The sequence below is a fragment of the Ovis aries genome, chromosome 4 (genome assembly GCF_016772045.2).
Source record: "Ovis aries strain OAR_USU_Benz2616 breed Rambouillet chromosome 4, ARS-UI_Ramb_v3.0, whole genome shotgun sequence".
Lineage (NCBI taxonomy): Eukaryota > Metazoa > Chordata > Mammalia > Artiodactyla > Bovidae > Ovis > Ovis aries.
The window spans coordinates 104,556,076-104,577,893 of record NC_056057.1 but is presented as its reverse complement, the minus strand read 5'-3'; the positions used below and the strand labels follow the sequence as shown (position 1 = coordinate 104,577,893).

General features: G+C 46.1%; 1 protein-coding gene and 1 long non-coding RNA gene across 5 annotated transcripts in view; one reads left to right on the top strand and one right to left on the bottom strand.

The window, feature by feature from the left end:
- The window catches only part of HIPK2 (homeodomain interacting protein kinase 2), a 205,952-nt gene that overhangs the window by 100,538 nt on the left and 83,596 nt on the right, over positions 1-21,818 (top strand). The gene's annotated exons all lie outside the window — the stretch shown is intronic.
- Positions 1-21,818, bottom strand: part of LOC132659712 (uncharacterized) — a 53,686-nt gene that overhangs the window by 31,447 nt on the left and 421 nt on the right. The window contains exon 2 of the long non-coding RNA XR_009600454.1: positions 1-21,818. This exon is cut by the window's left edge and continues 31,447 nt beyond it. This is a non-coding gene — a long non-coding RNA (uncharacterized LOC132659712).

Below are 21,818 nucleotides of genomic sequence, written 5' to 3'. Positions count from 1 at the left end.
TGTGCTCAGAAGCACTGGTGACTGGCCGACTCTTCCTCTGTGAGGGGGAGAGCAGAGCTGACAGAATATGAATGAGAACCAGAGTACATCACTGTCAAGGTCAGGCGCCCGCCACCGCTCTCTTCATTTGCTGCCAGCCAGCATGCTCCTTCTGTTTCTTCCCAGCTGACACCCTTTCAGGCTCCGTGTTCTCAGCCCATCCTTGGGCCCCAGAGTAGGTGGGGGTGACTCTGTAGGTCTCTAATAATCAGTTCCTGGCCGTCCTCTCCCTTGATACCTCCCTTTCTGACCCCCCCCCCCAGTTTCTTTTTTTTTTTTTTTTTTCATTAAAATGTTCCAACCACTGCTTTTCTAATCACCACTGTTCTAACCACTGGGGCTTTCTGTCCTAGACAGATTTATGGCTGTTAAATATTTGTCTTAATTGTTGCAGGTGGTAATTTTGCCTTCTTGGCTTTGTTCCAACTTGCATTATTTTTTTTTTGCAAGAAGGATACTGAATGCATTATGAAATATTAAATCATACTGTGACTGAGAATAGTAAAATTTAAATTCTTTAAATATGGGAGTTAAAGATGGGATAGTCATGTAGAAGACAACCCATCCCGACTAAATAAATCATGATTCTGGTTTAATGACCTTAATTGACCCCAGAATTAATAAAAATGTTACTTTTAATTATTTTTTTTAAAGTTCTTATGCTCTAGAGACAGGACTTGAACTGACCTTTCTACAGTCAGTTTATGATTAGTTGATATGACATATTTAAAACTGTCCCAATTTTTCTTATAAGTTTGACTAGTCTTCCATATCAAAGATATTGTATAATCTCACATCAACTTAAATGTAACGTCTTTTCAAATCACTAAGTCAATAGCTAATCAATTCTATTAGCATTCCAAGTATTATTCGAAGTAGGATGTAAATTCCGTGAGGGCAGCAGTGTTTGCCGGTCATGTGTTCACTTTATTCGCTGTACTATCTCTAGGATCTAAAACCACGCCGAGCATGTGTTGCAGTCACTAGATAAACTGAATGAATGAATGCATAAGTGAGCTATAGACAAATTATAAGAATTAACAAAAATCTTTTTACAGAAATGCAGAACAGTATATCATAATGTTAAACCACAAATGTGTCATTTTCGACTAAGACTGTAAATACCAACATACCATGATTGATTGTACTTCACAGATAGTGTGGTTTTTACAAATTGAAAGTTTGTGACAACCCTGCCTTGTCAAATGATGGCTAGTATTTTTCAGCAACAACAACATACTTTTAAACTAAGGTATGTGCCCTTTTTTAGACACTTAATAGACCACAGTATAATATAAAAATAACTTTTATATACACTGGAAAACCAAAAACTCATGTGACTGACTTTATTTTGGTGTTCTAGAACCAAACCTCCGAGGTCTGTCTGTAGTGAACAAATGGGAAGAATTAAAACAGTCTGCATTGCCCATCTCAGCTGTAGCACTCAATGCCCAGACTCTGGTAATGCCCGTTTCTAATAGCTGCACTGTAGTCCCTGCATTAGAACTTCACTCAGAATTGAAAGCACTGTAAGGGAGTCCAGTCTGTTTGGGTGCACAGATCCTAGGAATAGTTCTTAATCGACTTTGATTTTCTGATCTGTATTCAGCAGTCTTTATAGAGACTGGCATAAAGCTGGGTACACAGCAATCGCAGTATTAGAGAAAATGTCACGTTCACAGTTCTTTTGAAGTCTATAAATACAAAGGTAACCAGTGTGGTTTTCTATAAACCTGTCTTTGGTATAATTACTATTTCTTTTAATTATTCCACCTTTACTCTTGTAATCTTCTGTTGTGTTTGACATGCCAGCTTCACGTCACCAAATTCCAGTTGTAATACTGTGTTTTCAAGTATTATAAAAATATCTTAATGTTCTTTCTGTTGCAAATTACTCCTTTGGGTTCACTATTTCAAATTGTGGGTTTTAAGAGTGTTACTTTTCAAGTTGTGATTAAAACTAGAAGATGTTAAAAAAAAAAAAAACTTAAGATGTTTAAACTTGGTTGAAAACAATCCAGTTTGAGTATCAGGATAAGAGGTGCGACCCCACCCCCACTGCACTCCCTTCACTGCCGATTACGGAATGATCAGTAATTAAGTCATGTCACTCCTTCCATGTAAGAGTCTAAAATCTTACTGACGGTACAGGCCCTGGGAGGACCCTTTAACTCTGTCACCCCTCCATCAGTTGTGCGAGTTGGAAGAACAGCTTGTCCACTGAAGGAAGAATAGCTTCTTGTGTGACTTCTGAGTCTTCTCAGGCTGGACTCTCCAACCTGTAATGAGATGAAAATGTTTAGCTCTACTCTAAGTTCTCACCTGCCCAGCGTCCGAAAGCAATTTGAGAACAATTCACACCAAATCTTTGAGTAGAGCTAGTAAAGAACCGGGGCTTCCCAGGTGGTACAGCGGTAAAGACTCTGCCTGCCGATGCTGAAGACACAGGAGACATGAATTTGAGCCCTGAGTCAAGAAGGTCTCCTAGAGAAGGAGGTGGCAACCCACTCCAGTATCCTTGCCTGGAAAATTCCGTGGACAGAGGAGCCTAGCGGGCTACAGTCAGTGGGGTCGCAAAGAGGTCACAAAGGGACATGACTGAGGGGCTGAACACAAAGCACAGTAAAGAACTACATTTACCTGTTAATGGTGCCACACTTTGCTCTTAGAACCTCCATAAATATAAGATTAAAATGATGGACCTGACAGGAAGTAAATAAAGCTTAATTATCCCAGTTTAAAATTCAGCCATGGGAAAAAATAAAATAAAATAAAATAAAATTCAGCCATGGGTATGCCTGTGCCTGGCTGCTGTGTTGACCTCATTGCCATATGACTGCGTCAATAGCTCTTTATATTTAACCCATTTCCTCTAAAAGCCACACTAACACATTTCTAATGTGTGTAGACTATTTTTTCCCATCACAGTTGATGTCGCACAATCATTATTGAAGTCTTTTATGAGATATAATCTTTCTGATTATCCTAGGATTTTCTGCTTCATTGCTTAAGGTTTTTGGTGACTGTGGTAGTACTGTTGCTCGTGGAACAATTTGGTGAGACCCAGGAATTTCCCACTGTGTTTATGTGGTTTCAGGGTCATCTCTCCATTCGCCAGATGGAATCTCTGGAAGAACAGTACTCATCAGATAATTTATAAGAACCTTTTAGAGCTGTGTTTTCTCATTCACAAATGAGTCTTGGAAAACTGGATTTAAGAAGTTTTTAAGATGTTTCTCTCAGTCTGCAGGAGACAAACTGTTTATTAGCGTTGCAGGCGTGCTAGGTCGCTTCAGTTGTGTCTGACCCGGTGCCACCCTGTGAACTGTAGCCCGCCAGGCTCCTCTGTCCATGGGATTCTCCAGGCAAGAACACTGGAATAGGTTGCCAGGGGATTGTCCCACCCCAGGGATTGAACCTGCGTCTCTTAATGTCTCCTGCGTTGGCAGGCAGGTTCTTTACCACTGGCGCCACCTGGGAAGCCCTTATTCTTGTGACCTCTGTTTTCATTCATGTAGCTATCTCCCCTGCCAGATCACCAGCTCCTCAAAGTGAGAGATCACCATTGCTGTTTATGGTTCATCCTTTTCAATGACTTAAGAGCAAGCGGAGTACACAGTGACCCACTGGCCTAGGGGACAGACTGTGACCTCCTTAGTAGGAGGAGAGATTCTTCAAGAAAGGTCACTCCCTACCCAGAATAATAAACCCTCCACTTTTAAATGTAATTGTTATCTAAAGGGATTAATTAACCCCAAGGAAGGAATGTTAAGGCCATGTTCTTGGTCTTGTTTTTGATAAGAAAATTGAATTGAACCTTCTGTAAATTCTACACCTCACATTAGAAAGCAAAGGTTAAGTTGATCCTGCCACTTAAATTCTTCTGCGGTTGATTCTTTGCAAAATATCTTGAAAGTTAAAAGGCATATAGACAAAAATCAATCAACGTAGTTACATTTAGAGGAATAAAAGACAGTCATCAGTTGCTTTTTACTTCTCCATTAACCACTTGAATTCAGAGCTGGATTCTGTATCAGCTAAATAGAACAGCTAATATCCAATCAAACGTGTAATTTTAGCATTAGCCAGACAATCCCAGAAAATCTGAATAGAATTGATTTCATTTGTTAATTTCTTCTAAGTCAGTCTAGAAGAAATCAACTTGACCAAGCAGGTGAGTGATATCTCACCAGACACCCAGTTAAAAGTAAATCATGTCTGGTTCCCACAACAGGTAGCATTAATTAGACTTACTTGGTTAATAGTAAGTCATCTGACTATTGTTGCATGAGATATTGTTGATTTTAATAGATTCAAATATGATATAATTTTAATTTATTTAATCATAAATGCTCTCTTCCCTCTTACCTAAAAGAAAACCCAGGTGAAATAGAATGTATTCACTACTTATTACATATAAAACCAGATTGTTCCGTGTGTAAAGGAAATTAACCACTCTGTGTTTGTGTATGGTACAAACATACAAACTTTCTCCAGGGACTATGGCTTTTTTGTGTAAGAGCTTCCCCATTGTTATTGGTTTTCTTATAATAAAAACCAGCAAGTCAGTGCCATTTCTGAAATGGCAGTCACTCTTTTAGGATCCTGCAGCAGTGACTTACTGCAAGAGGTAGATCAAAATCGTAAAACTGAATTTGAAACTCTGTGTTTATCCAATGCTACTAAAGATCAACTTAGCCAATGATAGCAGCAGCCATAAATATTTTTAAATCCTTTCACCTGATCATCTCATTCCTTAAAATTATGACTAACTGATTTTTAAAAGTGAAAGTGAAGTCGCTTAGTCATGTTTGACTCTTTGCGACCCCCTGGACCATAGCCTACCAGGCTTCTCCATCCATAGGATTTTTCAGGCAAGAATACCAGAGTGGGTTGCCATTTCCTTCTCCAGGGATCTTCCTGACCCAGGGATCGAACCCGTGTCTCCCGCATTGCAGGCAGACGCTTTACCCTCTGAGCCACCAGCATATATGTAGTTATCCAACTATTGTCGGACAGTTGGATATTAGAATTGAATGTCAGAGACAACAGAATCGACAAATGAGCAATGAAGGATAAAAGCTTGAAAATGGAGTATTAATAGTCAGGTGGAGTCTGTATTATAAGTATAAAGATCAAAAGTACACAAGAGGGGTTGCAGACAAAAGAATGCAGAATTGTATGTGGACTGTGATTAAAATGATATGAAAAATTTTAAGTGAATAGCTTTTGTGTTAGATTAGTAATCTAGATTTCTTTAATGTTAATTTTTTAAAATATTGTTACAAAGTTGTTGAATACATTGCTTAGCATATTTTTGTTCTATAGCACTTCAAGGAGGAATTGAAAGGATCAGCCCAAATGACTGCAGGTTATACCATCAACCATAAGGTATCTCTTGGTGCCATTTAGCAAATGACTGCGTCCATTGGCGGCATCCTCAAAGAACGCCTGCACTTGCTAAGCGTCCTCACCAACTCCCAGAGAGCTGTTTACATGGTGGAAAAATTTCTTCTGGAGTGTCTTATCTGTCTAGTTAAAACCTCAAGGAGGAAGATGATATTTGCCAGTCCATAAAATGACATTTGGCCACCTGACCTTTGACTTTTAAGAAGTGCCAGAGGGTCTTTAGTGGTTTGAGTGAGCCTTGGATTTCTGCGTTATCGTAGTGACATAGTGACAGGCCCTCACAAGAGCACGCCTTGCCCAGCGCCCCTTCTCGAGTCTCAGAAGGCTGAACTCGTGGTCACTGGGTTGCGGGTTAAAGACAGCTGGGCCTTCCCACCTCTTTAAAACTCTGATTTACCTAACACACATATTGACCTTTTTAATGAAAAGAAGGAAGGCCCAAAGAGTGAAATACTTGCTCTTCACCTATACCAATAAATTATTTTGAAAAATTGCAGTTTCCAGAGATGTACTCACCATGTCATCTCTGTCTTTTTTCTAGGTGTATTTTTTTCATATTCTTCTTTTTTAAAATGTGATTGGAGTATAGTTGCTTTACAGTGTTGTGTTAGTTTCTGTTGTACAGCAAAGTGAATCAGCTGTAAGTACACACATGTCCTCTTTTTTTGGATTTCCTTCCCATTTAGGTCACCACAGAGCACTGAGTAGAGTTCCCTGTGCTATACAATAGGTTCTCCTTAGTTACCTATTTTATACAGTGTCAGTAGTGTATATAAGTCAGTCCCAATCTCCCAATTCCCCCTTGATATCTATATGTTTGTTACTACGTCTCTGTTTCTGCCTTTCAAGACAGGTTCATCATAGTTTTGCTTCTGCAGTGTTGCTGGCCCTCGTAGAAACTGACTTCTGGCTACTAATGGTCACTGCCCATCAGCACAGAATATTAAGTAACTGCCATATTGAAACCACCCTCTAGGCATCACCATGGTTTTGTTTTTGTTTTTAAAAGTTCCGCTTCCTGACTTAACTGATTTTAAAGAGCTCACAGTCTAGTTGGACACAGGAAAACTGAAGAACATTCCCAAAGTTCAAGATGAACTGGTCCCTCCATAAGTATTTGCACTGAACCCCCAGTTCTGGGTGATCCTCAAATGAGTAGCAGGCTTTGATTAGCTGAGGCCTGGGTGTCCCATCTGGAGTGACTATGCGTGTAAGAGAAAGTCGAGTACCAGGTACCAGTTTAAAAAGGGATGAATTTGGTAAGGTAGTGAGAATAAAGAGCAGTTGTCAATTTCTGGAACGCGGGTAATGGAATAAAAATTATGACTAGGGGACGGATTGATTGATGAATATGGCCAAGGGGCTGAAGACAGGAGTCCACCCAGGAGAGCTGGGTCAGTGCCTGTATCACTGGGGCATCTGCTGGGAAAATGGGGAAGACAAAAGTCAGATCTTTACAGAAAAGGAATCTTCTGGGTTTCATAAAGTACTGAATGCGAGATAAGAAGAAGGAAGGGTAACCAAGGGAAAGGAATTCTAAGCATTTGGAAACTGTTGTTGTGCGGGTGTTGATGACAGGCTGGGGACAGAGTGCCTATAATAAGACAGAAGAGGGATTCCAAGCTGCTTGTTGGGTGTGTTGTGGCTCTCCAGTATCAGTAGTATAGAATTCGGGAGCAGTTAGGGCCAGAGATCAGTAGTATAGAATTCGGGAGCAGTTAGGGCCAGAGATTAGACTTGTCCGTTTTGTGTTCTTCAGATGAGTGCGCATGCAGGAGGAGGACCCAGGTAAAAGTCAAGGGGAGGGGCTTCCCTGGTGGCTCAGTGGTATTGAATCCCCCTACCGATGCAGGAGCCGCGGGTTCAATCCCTGGTCCGGGAAGATCCCACATGCCGTGAGGTCACCCAGCCCGTGTGCCATAACTGCTGACGCCCGTGCTCTACAAAAGAAGTCACCAGACAATGAGCAACCTGCGCTTCACAGCTCGAGAAAGGCTGTGTGTAGCAACGAAGGCCCAGGACAACCAAAAATAAACAAAACTATTAAAAAAAAGGAAAGTCAAGGGGAGGATTAAGTCAGTGGTGGAGAGGGGAAAAGAGCCAGCGGAGAAATAGGGCCACAGTGTGATCTCAGACCCACCTCACGGCCGCCACAGAGGCCATCCGAGGGGACACTCTGCGTCCTCCACAGAGAATGTTCTAACACAACAGTGCAGACAGAAGCCACGTGGTAAGATGAGGGAGAGAGTTTCCAGGGGGATGAGCTTATTGGAGTAGTTGAGAAAGGAGGATGAGAATAAAGCAGATGCCAAGGGGAAAGGGAAGATGAACGCAGAATGACCCCGGTGAGGGTTTTTTTCAGTCAGAAGCCTGGGTGTAGAGGCGTGGCGGGTGGAGGGTGGCGGCAGTGAAGCGAGGGGTCAGGTGTGAGGACAGAGGGTCCCCGCAGGAGCCACTGCTCTGTGGCACGCCCAGGCACCCCTTCAGCCTGTTGGTGACAGTTGCTGGGCCACACACTCTCAGAACACAGGTGAGCTTGAAGGAACTCTGGAGACAGAGTTGAGGAGGTCTCTGGGCTAGTTGCTTCTTATCATTACTGTCTCTAGTTTCCAGGTTGGAATGTGGAAAGTGCTGGTCTGTCAAGGTTAAACTGTACCCCAGAGTCTAACTGAATTTAGCTTTTACATCTTTTCTGTGTGTCGTTTTTTTTCAAATGTCTCAAGAGCCCAGTTTTACCTGAAGTTATTATTTAAATTTCGTTTGGTCCCTAATGCATATAAACAGCATTGTACGTGCTAAGTTGCTTCAGTCCTGTCTGACTCTTTGTGACCTGTGGACTCCTCTGCCCATGGGATTCTCCAGGCAAGAATACTGGAGTGGGTTGCCATGCCCTCCTCCAGAGGATCTTCCTGGCCCAGGGATCGAACCTGCATCTCTTAAGTCTCTGCATTGGCAAGCATGTTCTTTACCACTAGCACCCCCTGGGACGCCCTCATTTATACCACAGAAACCCACAAATATTATAGATGACCTGCTCCACCCCCACCCAGCGTCAGCGGGCCAGCACACCACCAGGATTGTCCAGAATAAAGAGTGTCTGTTGGAAGCTGTGAGCTTCTGGAATGTGAGACAGCAGATTGGAGAATGGAACATCCATGTTTACGTTCTTTGGACTTTTCAGATTTTCTTTCCCTCCATTATGTGCAGCTCCCATTGTTGGTGCTCAAAGCACTTCCTATCTCCTGCCAAGATCTGAGGCCTGGGAGTTTCTCTGTCACTGGATCTGCCAGGGAAACTCAGATACCTTCTGTTTCTTGGAATAATTCTTTCCTTGTTCAGTATCTCGACTGGCTAGCCCTGAGCAAGAGGCAGCTCTACTCTGTTCTCAGCACCAGCCGAAAGAACTATGAGTCACAGATGAGTTCAGCCATCGAAACAGGATTTGGAAACACGTGGGTTACGGAGAACACGTGGTTACAGGCATAAGAGCGAAGCCCTCCCTGCAGGCCATATGGCCCACAGCAGATCTCAGATCAGCCTCCGTGCCCATGGTTCGTGGGCAGAGAGTAAACAATGATTTTCATTCTATTGTTTCTCTCTCACACTTCTTTTTACAGAGAGGATTTGAAGAAAGCCTGAGTCAGGTATAAGGGAAAAGCAAATATCCTGTGGTAGACAAGACAGCAGTTAACTGTGGTCACGCAAATACTATGAGTTTGTTCTGAAGTTCTTAGTCAAGAAATTGATTTTACTTTTCTCATATGTCTACTATATCCCACTTGAAACCTCAAAGGCTTTTCTGCTTTCCCTAGTGCTGCTTTCTCCCCATTCCCCAGGAGAGAGACAGTAGCACCCAGGAATAGGTAGGCTGTACCTGGGGGAATAGTCCGTCTAGTCAAAGCTATGGTTTTTCCAGTAGTCATGTGTGGATGTGAGAGCTGGACTATAAAGAAAGCTGAATGCCAAAGAATTGATGCTTGGGGATTGTGGTGTTGGAGAAGACTCTTGAGAGTCCCTTGGACTGCAAGGAGATCCAACCAGTCCATCCTAAAGGAGATCAACCCTGAATATTCATTGACAGGACTGATGCTGAAGCTGAAACTCCAATGCTTTGGCAACCTGATGTGAAGAACTGACTCATTAGAAAAGACCCTGATGCTGGGAAAGATTGAAGGCAGGAGGAGAAGGGGATGGTAGAGGATGAGACGGTTGGATGGCTTCATCAACTCAATGGACATGAGTTTAGGTAAACTCTGGGAGTTGGTGATGGACAGGGAGGGCTGGCGTGCTGCAGTCCATGGAGTCGCAAAGAGTCGGACGTGACTGAGCAACTGAACTGAACTGACTTGGGGGAACAGCCCTTCCAGGAAAGTTCACATTGCCAGCCAGTGAACAGTCTGTATTTGATAAAAAGTTTTCTTGCCAAATAAACCTATCCAAAGGTGATTTTTGAGCCATAGAGCAAGCTAGTCTGAACCTCAATATCCAGTTGTTTTTAACATGCAATAATGTGTTGTAAAGCTGTAAAGAGGTCTGTTTTAGAAGTGACTAAGCCTAGTGGCACCAGTGGGAAAGAATCCGCCTGCCAATGCAGGAGATTTAAGGGATGTGCGTTTGATCCCTGGGTTGGGAAGATCCCCTGGAGAAGTATTCTAGTATTCTTGTCTGGAGAATCCCATGGACAGAGGAGTCTGGCGGGTTATGGTCCATGGGGTCACAAAGAGTTGGACACGACTGAAGCAGCTTAGCAGGAAACCCAGTGAAGATGAGCTCTGTCCTCGTATGGAGATTAGAGTGTGAAGAAGGGTCCGAGAGACATGAATAAAGGCGTAAAGGTGAGACAGGAAGAAAGGGCAGGAAAGAGAATGCAGCTGCAGCACCACCGGGCCCCAGGCTAGGGACACGTCCTTAGCAAGGTTTAGGCCAAGGGCAGGGAGTAAAGAGGAAACGGGTCCTACTGCAGAAGCTGTGGGATGACAGGAGGTGGTGACTTGATGGTGGTATTAACCACAGGCCTGTCCCAGGACCCCAGGAGGCCAGGGAGCAACCTCACTCTAGCCTTACCAAAGCCCCAGCCTGGGGTTGGAGCTCTGCAGAGCCCACAAGGCTGGGGCTTCTGTAAGCCCCTTGCTCCTTCTGGCAGCAGAAAAATAGGGGCCCTGTTGGTTTTGGTTGGCCACATGCTGTCTGAGAAATACATCTGCTGGTCAGCATTCGCCTTCTGCAGTCAAAGCTTCAGGGAAATGAAGCCCTCCTGCCCTAGACTGTATGTAAAGAGCTAGCTCCATATCTGTGAAATCTAGAAAAATGGTACTAATGAGCCTATTTGCAGGGCAGGAATAGAGACACAGTTACAGATACACAGACGTACAGGATGGACTTGTAGACGCAGGAGGAAGGAGACAGGGTATGAGCTGAGAGAGCAGCGTTGACATATACACACTGCCGTGTGTAAAATAGGGAGCTAGAGGGGGGCTGCCGCATAGCATAGGGAGCGCAGCTCGGTGCTCTGTGACGACCTGGAGGGGTGGGATTGGCGGGGGGATATATGTATTCTTAGGGCTTCCCTGGTGGCTCAGCTGGTAAAGAATCCTCCTGCAATGTGAGAGACCTGGGTTCAATCCCTGGGTTGGGAAGATCCCCTGGAGGAAGGCATGGCAACCCACTCTAGTATTCTTGCCTGGAGAATCCCCATGGACAGAGGAGCCTGGCAGGCTACATACAGCCCATGGGTTGCAAAGGGTTGGACGCGACTGAGCAGCTCAGCCCACAGCACAGCACACCTGGCTGATTGACGGTTTCTGCAGCAGAGACCAGCACACCAATGTAAAGTAATTATACTCCAATTTTAAAAAATAAACAAAAACAAAAAAAGACAATCTGGGGGGAAAAAGTCAGCTTCTCCCCTGGATACCTGGGGTGCTGCCTAGAAAGATGACAGCGACTCAGGTCATTTTCTATCTTCTGCGGTTCAGGAGGAGAACCCTCCTTAAGAAAGACTGGCAATGCCTGACCTTCTGATACAAAATCATTAAGTATTTTAGCAACTTGCCAAGGTTCTGCCTGAAGAGGACTGCAGTAGCAGCTGGACTAGGGGGCACTTGGGATTGGGGATATACAGACCAAGGTCTTAGCTGCCTTTGAAGCATCTCCCAACTTTGAGGTAGCCATCAGAACTCCAGTTCCCCCCCCTACCTCTTTACCCAAGATGAATTCTCTTATTAATAAATCAAATCTATGCTTCCAAAGGCTCTCCCCCATCAAAACTTCTAGTGTTTGGTTCGTGTTGGCACTGAGATAGTTTCTATGAAGAAAATTTTGGTTTTGCCTCCCCATTTCTCATGGAAATTATTCCATGAAAATAACTCAGTGGGGTTTAAAATTCTTGGCTCAGTGTCCCTCAATAGCTTGGTCATATCTATAACATACATTGAATAATTGAGTGAGAGAATTAAGCTTTGACTAATAGTCTTTCATGTGCATTGACACTCCATTGATCTTTACGCCAATATATAAGGTGACCAGGTAGGAATTATTCTTACCATCTTAGAGTTGAGAAAACTTAGGCTCATAACAATTAAGAGACTTAACCAGGAACAGGTGTAGAACCCAGGTCTCCTGATCCCTGATCAAGAACTTTTAAAGGGAATCTGGAAGAATGGTGGCCAGGTGCATGGTGTGAGGCAAAATAAGACAAGTTGTGTTTCAGTAAGCACCTAATGTATAAGACTAGGGGCAGAGGCACGGGTGTCCAAGAAAAGAAGATGTCGTGGTTTTTCATCAAGAAGCTTAAAGCTTAATTGGAAGGATCAAACTGCTACACCTAGAAAGAATTAGCCTTAATGAAGGTGAGTGAAGGGAAAGAAGAGAGTTCTGGAACGCACCAATAAAGTCTCTGGGGGAAGAACTAGAACTGAATGTTGGGCAGATAAAGGACTGCATAACCAGAGACCGAGGGACTGGGAGCGGAAGTGGGGAGTTCATGTTTAATGGGGGCAGAGTTTCAGTTTAGGAAGGTGCAAGATTCAGGAGACAGATCATAGTGAGACTTGGACAACAGTGTGAGCATACTTAGTGCTACTGACTGTACAGTTAAAATAGTACCTTTCATATTATGTGACTTTACCACAATAGAAAAAAACCTTTTTTTAAGAGCTAGCAAGCAGGGCCTTCTGGCCAGGGGTCATTTGGTGGAGGCAGAATGTGCAGGAACTGTCCAGTCTAGAGATGAGGAGCTAAAGGTGAGGTCCACAAGCTCCACAGAGGTCAGGCTGAAGAGTTTGGACTAGTAAAGTGAAGAAGTGAGTAGATGAGGTCTTAATGGAACACTGGGGTCATCCCAAGTCTATAAACAGCAGGATCGTGACCTGCAAAGGCAAAAGCAAATGGTATCTAACAGAGAAGTCTCCAGGCTGGTGTGATGCCTCCTGTGAGAGGCGGTGAGCAAGGGGGCACGGAGAGCAGTCTGGGGCTCCTGGTGGGGAAGAGCCTGGGTGAGGCTAATAAAGAGTGCCGAGCTGGACTCTGAAGATGTTTACAATTTGAATAGGAGATGGAGAAGGTGCTTCAGGTGAAGATGACACACAGAAAAGTAAGGAGTAAAAAGGGAAGATACTGGCTTGAAAGAAGTTATGAAACAGAAACAGGATGGGATAAAAAGATGGGAACGGCTGCTCAGGGGCTGGGAGGCAATTAGAACTTGGATTGCATGGGGTAGCAAGTTGGAGGAAGGAAGTTGGTATGATGAAAGCTGTTCTGGGAAAACGAGCCTGGCAGCGTCTTAGACAGGATTGGAAGGGAGAAGGATTAGAGGCAGAGAAACCAGCCAGGAGACTGTCAGAAGTCTGGGTTAAGCCCCTGGGAGTCATGGCACCGAGAGGGAAAAGGTGACTGCGAAACAGAGAAAGCAGAAGCTTGGGATTTCAGGGAAGATGCCATGGGCAGGTATGACTTGAGGGCCCTAATTCTGAAGAGGAACAATAATGGTTCCACTGGGATACAATGGGATGATATGGGAAAGGAACCCCATTTAGAAAGGGGAAGGCGATAGTTCCATTTGGGGCGCCCAAGTAAAGATACTTCCATCTTTGAGACTATGGGCCTAGAGGTGGAGGGGTTGGGACCGATGTCTGATGGCCGACGCTGGACAGCGAACCACAGTGAACAAGCGCCACTGGGGGAATGGGGGGTCCAGAGTAAGGAAGAGGAGGCAGAAAGGAAAGACAAGAGTGACAGGAGAAACCAGTGGAGAGCCAGTGAAACCGTTACACATCTGAATGGATTTTGAAAGTGGTCCAGTGGTTGAGAATCTCCCTTCCAGTTTGCGAGACATGGGTTCGATTCCTGCTTGGGGAACTAAGGTCCCACATGCCTCAGGGCAAAATAAGCTACAACTACTGAATCTGCTTGCTAAGTCCGAGCACCACAATGAAGACGCAGTGCAGCTCCCCCCAAAAAAGAATGAATTGAAGATTACCTGCTATCAGAGAGAGGGGAGGATCTTCCCTTGTGGCGCAGTGGATAAGAATCCACCTGCCAATGCAGGGGACAGAAGTTCGGTCCCTGGTCCAGGAAGATCCCACATGCTGCAGAGCAGCTAAGCCCATGTGCCACAGCGTCAGAGCCTGCACTCTAGAGCCCAAAAGAGCAACTACTGAAGCCCCTAGAGCCTGTGCTCCACAGCAAGAGAAGCCCCCGCAATGGGAAGCCCACACACCACAACCAAGAGTAGCCCCGTGCTCACCACAACTAGAGAAATAGCCCTCGAAAAGCAGCAAAGACCCACTATAGCCAAAAACTAAGTTAATAAAATTTTAGAGAGAAAGAGTAGGGAGGCTAAGGATGGGAACTGAGAAGGCCAGTGGGTCTGCTCAGAAGGAGGTTGTGTTGCTACAAGAGCAGTTTTCCTAGTGGTGAGGGGCTCCCGGGGGGGGCTTCCCACCCACCTGAAGTGATGTGCTGGGCTCCAGACTCCCTCCTCCTGGCCTTCTCAGCTCTGACTGGTTCTCCAGGGGCCTGGCAGGAGAGTGCTCTTTCTTTCAGATCATAGTCACAAGTAATTAATAGTTATGTTTCTAAACTACAGATCTAATCACACATCTCAAGTTGGACGGGTGAGTTACGTGGGCAGTAGTGGAAGGTCTGAGGGGAAGGGGAGCCCACCAATCAGAGGGGGCATAGAGCGGCCAACACCGCTTTAAAAGGAAGAAGGAGGGACTTCCCTGGTGGTCCGGTGGTAAAGAATCCGCCTTCCAGTGTAGAGGATGCAGGTTCGATCCCTAGTCAGGGAACTAGGATCCCACTCGCCGCAGGGCAGCTGAGCCTGTGCAGAGCAAGAGAAGACCGCAGGCTGCAAGAAAAGACCCTGCATGCCGCAAGGGAGACCCAGCACAGCCAAAAATAAAAAATAAAAAATAAAAATAAAAAAGGACGAAGGAGAGAAGTGAAAGGAGAAAAGAAAAAAGTGAGCACATCCGAACCCAAAGCAAAGGCCTTGCAGCGGGGGATGAGCAGCGGCTACAGAGGGAGGCAGACAGTACTGCCGGCCCCTCCTTCCTGCATCTCCAGGAACCCAGGACCGGCCACTGCAGCTAACGGCTTAACTCATGATACACCTTTCCGATCGATGTCTGCTCATCTGTCACCACTTGTTTCATCTGCTCTTGCTTTGTTTGCCTTCTCGGTACTGCTGCCCACTGTTTCCCTGGTCTGCGTTTATTGCAACGGTGCTCCCTTGACTAAGCATGGGTACTGACAACTGACGTTGACTCTGCACCTTGTTGGGACCTGGAGTTCAGCCCCTGGCTCACAGACCGCAGCTCCGGCTGAGGACCCTCATCCTCAGGGATGCTTTCTGATCCTCGTGCATTCCTCCGTGGTCATAGCAGCCCTTCACGCTAGCGCGTGGCCTTCCATTGCTCTGCGTCCCCTCTGCCTTTGTAATTGCATGTGATCAGAAGGAAGGCGGAATTGAGTCCTAGAGCCATGGTGTTGGCAAGGACTTGAGAAATCTCCCCATCCAGCCTCCCACTCACGAGGAATCCCTGCAACAGCTTCTGTTTAACTTATTAAATAAATAGCTTTTCTCTCAATTTAAGCTGTTCCCAAAATAAATATTGGGTGGGCGATCCAAGGAGAGGTTTGAGAGTTGATATTACCAAGAATATCAAGACGAGCTCACTTTTTGAAAAATCAGAACTTGGCTGATTGTTAAGAATCCTCATCGTGCTTGGCCATCACGCTCTCCATGGAGACTGCACTGATGCTATCATGGGGGGAACCAGGGGATCAGATGACAGGTCAGCGAAACCCCGTCCACAACAGGGCCACTCCTTTCTAAATGTGCGCAGGGCGGCAGCTCCTAAGATGTGTTTCGAGTGACGTTTACCTTGAAGGGCCACACTCAGGCAGCAGCCACTTCTCTGCGTGTCCCATACCATTAAGGCCACTTGAACATGGTTCTGTCGGGTCTCTGCGCCATCAGGATGCTGTTTTGCTTCTCTGTCATCCAACACACTAGGCTGCACGTACACAAACCTGTTTCATGTTACTAAGGACCAGGTTTTTAGGGCCAGGTGAGTGTGGTTTGCTTTCCCCACACACACACACAACATCTGGGAAGGAAGAAACATTGAACAAGTGGAAAAGCTTTGCTAACGTGACAGAAAACTTGGCATCATCTGTCATGTCCTGGGCTGTGCCCCCTGAGGCTGTGTGGCTCACTTCCTTTCTCACTTCTCACTCTCAGTGGCATCGCCACAGGACGCGAAGGCCTCCTTCCAAGGCCCGTGTGTCAGGCCTTTACAGTATATAGCCCGGTGTTGCTGTTTGGTTGCTCAGGCTTGTCCAACTCTTCGTGACCCCGTGGACTGCAGCACACCAGGGTTCCCTATCCTTCACTGTCTCCCAGAGTTTGCTCAAGCTCATCATACCCACTGAGTCGGTCATGCCATCCAACCATCTCATCCTCTGTCACTCTTTTCCTCCTGCCCTCGATCTTTCCCAGCATCAAGGTCTTTTGCAATGAGTTGGTTCTTTGCATCAGGTGGCCAAAGTAGTGGAGCTTCAATTTCAGCATCAGTCCTTCCAGTGAATATTCAGGGTTGATCTCCTTTAGGTTGACTGGTTTGATCCCCTTAATGTCTAAGGGACTCTCCAGCACCAGAATTTGAAAGCATCTTCAGCACTCAGCCTTCTTTATGGTGTGGGAGGTGTGGTTTGTCCCATGAAGTCTTTACGATATTTAATAATCCCCAGTGCCATCTTCTCCAGTTACTCATGGTTAGAGACAAACACCCTTGTGTCTGTACTTTCTGAGTAAAGGAATCAAAGAACAGCCCATTATCTGACCTCAGGACCAGCGCACCGGCAATGCAGGGGTAGTGTTTGCTGCCCTGGTGTCATAGGTCCCGGTGTCCCTTCCTTGTTCCCCTGGACACTCCATGTGTTCTCCTGCCTCTGCGCCTTCACTTACAGTTTTCCCATCTGCAGGCTCTCTCCCCTCTTGGGACCCTCTAAAGTCAGCTGAAAGTCTACCACTTCTAGTGTGTTAGTCGCTCAGTCGTGTCTGATTCTTTGTGACCCCCTGGACTGCAGCCCGCCAGGCTCCTCTGCCCATGGAATTCTCCAGGCAAGAATACTGGGGTGGGTAGCCATTACCACCCCTAGTGGTCGCAGTAAACCCTACCTCCTTGTGTTCTTCCCAGCCTGGATCGAGTCACTGAAGTCCACTAGAGTGTAAGCCCCAGGAGGGCAGCTGCTAAGTCGCTTCAGTCATGTCCGACTCTGTGCGACCCCATAGATGGCAGCCCACCAGGCTCCACCATCCCTGGGATTCTCCAGGCAAGAACACTGGAGTGGGCTGCCATTTCCTTCTCCAGTGCATGAAAGTGAAAAGTGAAAGTGAAGTTGCACAGTCGTGTCCGACCTTCAGCGACCCCATGGACTGCAGCCTACCAAGCTCCTCCGTCCATGGGATTTTCCAGGCAAGAGTACTGGAGTGGAGTGCCAGGAGGGCAGAGACCCCCATTTTTGTTCATTGCCAAATACTCAGCACCAGGACAGAATCAATGCTTGATAAGTATTGTTGAATGAAAGACAGCGATTACTGTCTGTAAACTTAGTGGACATCTGAGGTATATCTCTTCTGTCCACGTTCATCCTTCTGTCCACGTCCACCGGCTGCTAAGCTTCTCAAGGACAGAAGCCATGACTTTGTATCACCCTCTAGCAGAGTCTGGACACACGAGGAGCTCCATAAATACTGGTGATCGCGTTTACAACACGGTCAGTCAGTACTGTTCCCTGAGCTCGGGGTGGGCTGGGGGGTGGGGAGGCAGGCAGAGTGTCTTTCTCGTGCTCCTGTAAAAACCACCTTGAGCAGCTTTTTAAGGAAGCCCAAGGGCCCCTGACCTCCCACTCAGCACTTGACTGTTTAGAAAGGATAGTCTTAAGAGCATGACATTGTTAATACTGCATTCCTCATCTATAAATTTTCAAAGGACTGTATAGAAATTGTTCAGGAATCAAGTTATCCAGGGATTGGTTAGTTAATTCCCGAGTAAGTCACTCTGAAAACTGATTTTAATCCTATTTCAAATGGAGAGTTGGGAGAGGGCCAAAAAAGGGTATATTATTGTATCTTGTAGGAGAGACAAATCCAGCGGATATTCACTGAGTTATGGCGCCAGAGCCTTCCTTTCTTCTGGTATTGTGAATTATTGTGCTCGTCGAAAGCCAGGTCAGCAAAGTGAGACTCCGGCATCCCACTTCCTCTCAGCTGAGGTCTTCTGTAACGGAGACCTTCATAAACAAACACTGCATACGCTTCACGTGGGATCCTTCTAAAGTTCATGCTGTTTAATGTAAAGTGTAATCATTATTGTACATTCCTTCTAAGTTCTAAAGTGCCCCTGACTTCTGGGGTAGCTGGTGATTAAACGTTTTTTGTTTAATAAAAGATAACTAGCTTTCTCCCACTCAAAAAAGTCTTCAGTATATAAGCTAAAAGCAGTCATTTTGCTTAGCTCCTCCATGCGTCCTTCCTCTTGCCTCTTTCCTGTGGGTGGCAAGCTCACACGCCTGTAGGGCCAGGCGGGTAAAGTCAGCGCGCTGTGAGAGCACAGCAGGAGACACACCTGTACGCCATGTAAGGGGGCAGAGCTCCCCAGCCCAGACTAGTTGCTGCCAAGCACAGACCTGTAGCCCTGAGTTGCCAGAGCCTCAGAATTTCAAGAGAAGCCAGAAATCCAGATGTCTAAGAAATACCACTTGATTTCTAAATGTGAACAACTAATTCAAAAAGACTTTTTAACTCTTTGCAGGCCAAACCATTTGTGTGTCTGTGTCACGCGCTTCCTGCGGGGTAGCGGCTTGCAACCTTCGTTCTATCTTTCAGGCATTCCTGCCTCTGGGCACTTAAAAGTCCCCCTTGGTCATCGGTTTCACTGTGCCACCTACTTTTTTAAGAGGGTGATCACTGACATCCAGAGTGTGTATGCCCGCAGGGAAGGGACCAGGAGGAGCGTCTAGTACAGCGATGGGCACCAGGCAAGTGCCCAGCTAAGGCTTGTCTCGAGAACAAGTCTCAGGCTTCTTCTGCATGATCCCTCCTCTCTTAGAAGTCTGGTCACACGCGGGTTTTAGTTACCCATCATTACGTAACGTATGACCTCAAAATCCATTGACTTAAAACAATAATATACATGTCTTGTCTCACAGTATCTGCAGGCCAGGAATTTGAGAGCAACCTGGCTGGACAGTTCTGCTCTAATTCTCTCATAGGGTTGCAGTCAGGTTCTCTAGGGGGAGCCGCAGTCATCCGAGGACTTGTCCTGGGCTAGAGGGTCTTCCTCGGTGGCTCTTTGTCCTGGCTGGTGTCAAGCTGGTGCAGGCGGTTGGCAGGAGGCCTCAGTTTCTTGCTGTGTGGGCCTCTGCATAGAACTGCTTGAGCATCCTCACAACATGGCCACCGGCTTCTCACAGAGTGATCCATCCAAGAGAGAGCAGGGTAGCAGCTGCAACGTCTTTTATAAGCTAGTCTCAACAGTCACGTTATTCCTGCAGTATCCTGTTGGATTCAGTGTGGGAGGGGATTCACTGTTGAATATGACAAGGTGAGCGTCTAGGAGCCAGCTTGGAGGCTCCTAGATGGTGTGTGTCACGGCTGTGCTCACAGGGGTCACTAAATCCTTTTATCTTGATTGCACTGGGTCTTCATTGCAGCTCGCTGGCTTTCTCTAAGTGTAGCAAATGGGGGCTGCTCTTTGTTGTCTCGTTGCAGTGACTTCTCTTGTGAAGCCTGGGCTCCAATAGTTGCAGCATGTGGGCTTAGCTGTTCCACAGCTTGTGAAATCGTCCCAGATCAGGGTCGAACTGGTGTCTCCGGCATTAGCAGGCAGATTCTTATCCAGTGTACCATTAGGGAAGTTCAGTAGTCACTAAATCCTTTTTAAACAGATGATCACTGACAGTAGTTTTAAAAAAAAAAAAAAACCTAAAGGAATAACATTTATGCCCTAGTGATTTATCCCTAATATTCATCTCATTTACTATTGTGTTCTTGAGATGAACCTTGGGAATTAAATACCCTATTTTCATATCCTGTCTTAAAACTGTCATCTCCAAATGTGTCAAAAAGCACTTTTCAAAAGTAGATTTAAAAATTCTACCTGAATCAGCTCTCACAGTGATAGACTCAGGTATACTGTTTGCTTTTCAGGGAAGGGCTTTCAATTACTGCTTCCCTCTGTCTGCTTCGCGGGGTTTCCCTGTTCTTATATTCTCTGGATTGTCTGAGATGACACTTCTCTAGTGAGCCTAATAATGTCTTTTAAAGGTTTGAAAGCAAAATCCCCAAGAAGTAGTGTCCTGAGCCAAGGATGGTACCCACTTGGGTTTATTAATATCATTTATGAAGACTAATGGCCCCTAGAGACTTCCTGGGGCCCTCTGAATTGGTAGGAGAGGGGTGCCAGTTTTCAGAGAGTCAGAAGTTCATGGCACTGTATCTATTTTGGGTGTCCCCTGTGCCAGTCCCCACCCCAGCTCCAGCAGCAGGACCGAGTGGGAGCTGCTGCCTGCTTCCAAACATAGACACACAAAACACACACACACACACCACATACATCCCTCAGGCTGCACCTCGCAGACAGACAGACACAACACACACACACACACACACACACACACACACACACACACACACACGCCCGCCCTCAGGCTGCACCCTGCTTTTGCCTTCTTTAAGACCACTCTAAATACTCATTTTAACCACATTTCGCCTCAATAAAAATGTTCAGGGGAAGGAAACGTGCCCCACCGTGATTTCCCCTAGGAAAATCCCTGCTGGTAGCTAGTGCTTATTTGTTCAATAAACAAAACCTTAGTCTGGGAATTGAAGGTCAACACCAGGCAAATCCACACTGGTGTGCCTTGCGCAGTGCTCTGGGGCCAGCGCGTCTGTGCGCACCCGCGTAGGGGGTGGGGGGCCCCGGGGGAGAGGCGGGGCCCGCGTCGCCCCGCCCACTCCACCTTAGCCCTGGTCACTGAGAAGGGCATAGGTAGATGGAAATGAAATGCATAATTCATAAGGCCCGTAGTGGCGTGCGATCTGTGGAAGGGGAGTGGTAATTACAGAACTGAGAAAGGAGGCTGCAGGCGTGTAAGTAACCTTTCTAGGTTAGAGGCTGCTGTGATAGATGGCCCGCATTGTTCTATTCCTGACCTTTTTCTGAACTTCCCTTTAGAAGAACAGAGGAAATACACTTCTGCCTTTTCTCATATTGTTTGCGAATAATACCTTCAGATGCCAGCTTTGAGCGTGTTTGTGTGCTTGGGTTTGGGGGTTTTGCTTTCCTTGTCCCCTCCCCCACTCTGGCCCCAGGCTTTGCTGCTTCCCATAGTAAAATCTAGTCCCTAATTACTTCATCCCAGTATTAATGGTAAATACAGAGGCTACACAAATATTTGTCCATATTGAACACAGTTAGTACTGGAGAAGGAAATGGCAACCCACTCCATTGTGTTGCCTGGAGAATCCCAGGGATGGGGGAGCCTGGTGGGCTGCCATCCGTGGGGTCGCACAGAGTCGAACATGACTGAAGCGACTTAGCAGCAGCAGCAGCAGCAGTACTGGGAAAGAAAAATAACCACATAGCATCGTTTTCCCACCTCTGCCCCCTGCCTTTCCCTCCCAAAGCTGGCTCCCCCAGGCAAGCAGGACAGGCCTGAGAACCATCCTAAGGATAATGCAGATGGGTCGGTGACAAAGGTGTGGGATGTGACCTCTCAGTAGGGATGATGGAACCGATGACAGACCTTCAGCCCCGCCTTGCAAAATGGAGTCATTTTCACCAGCTGTTAAGGTGCAC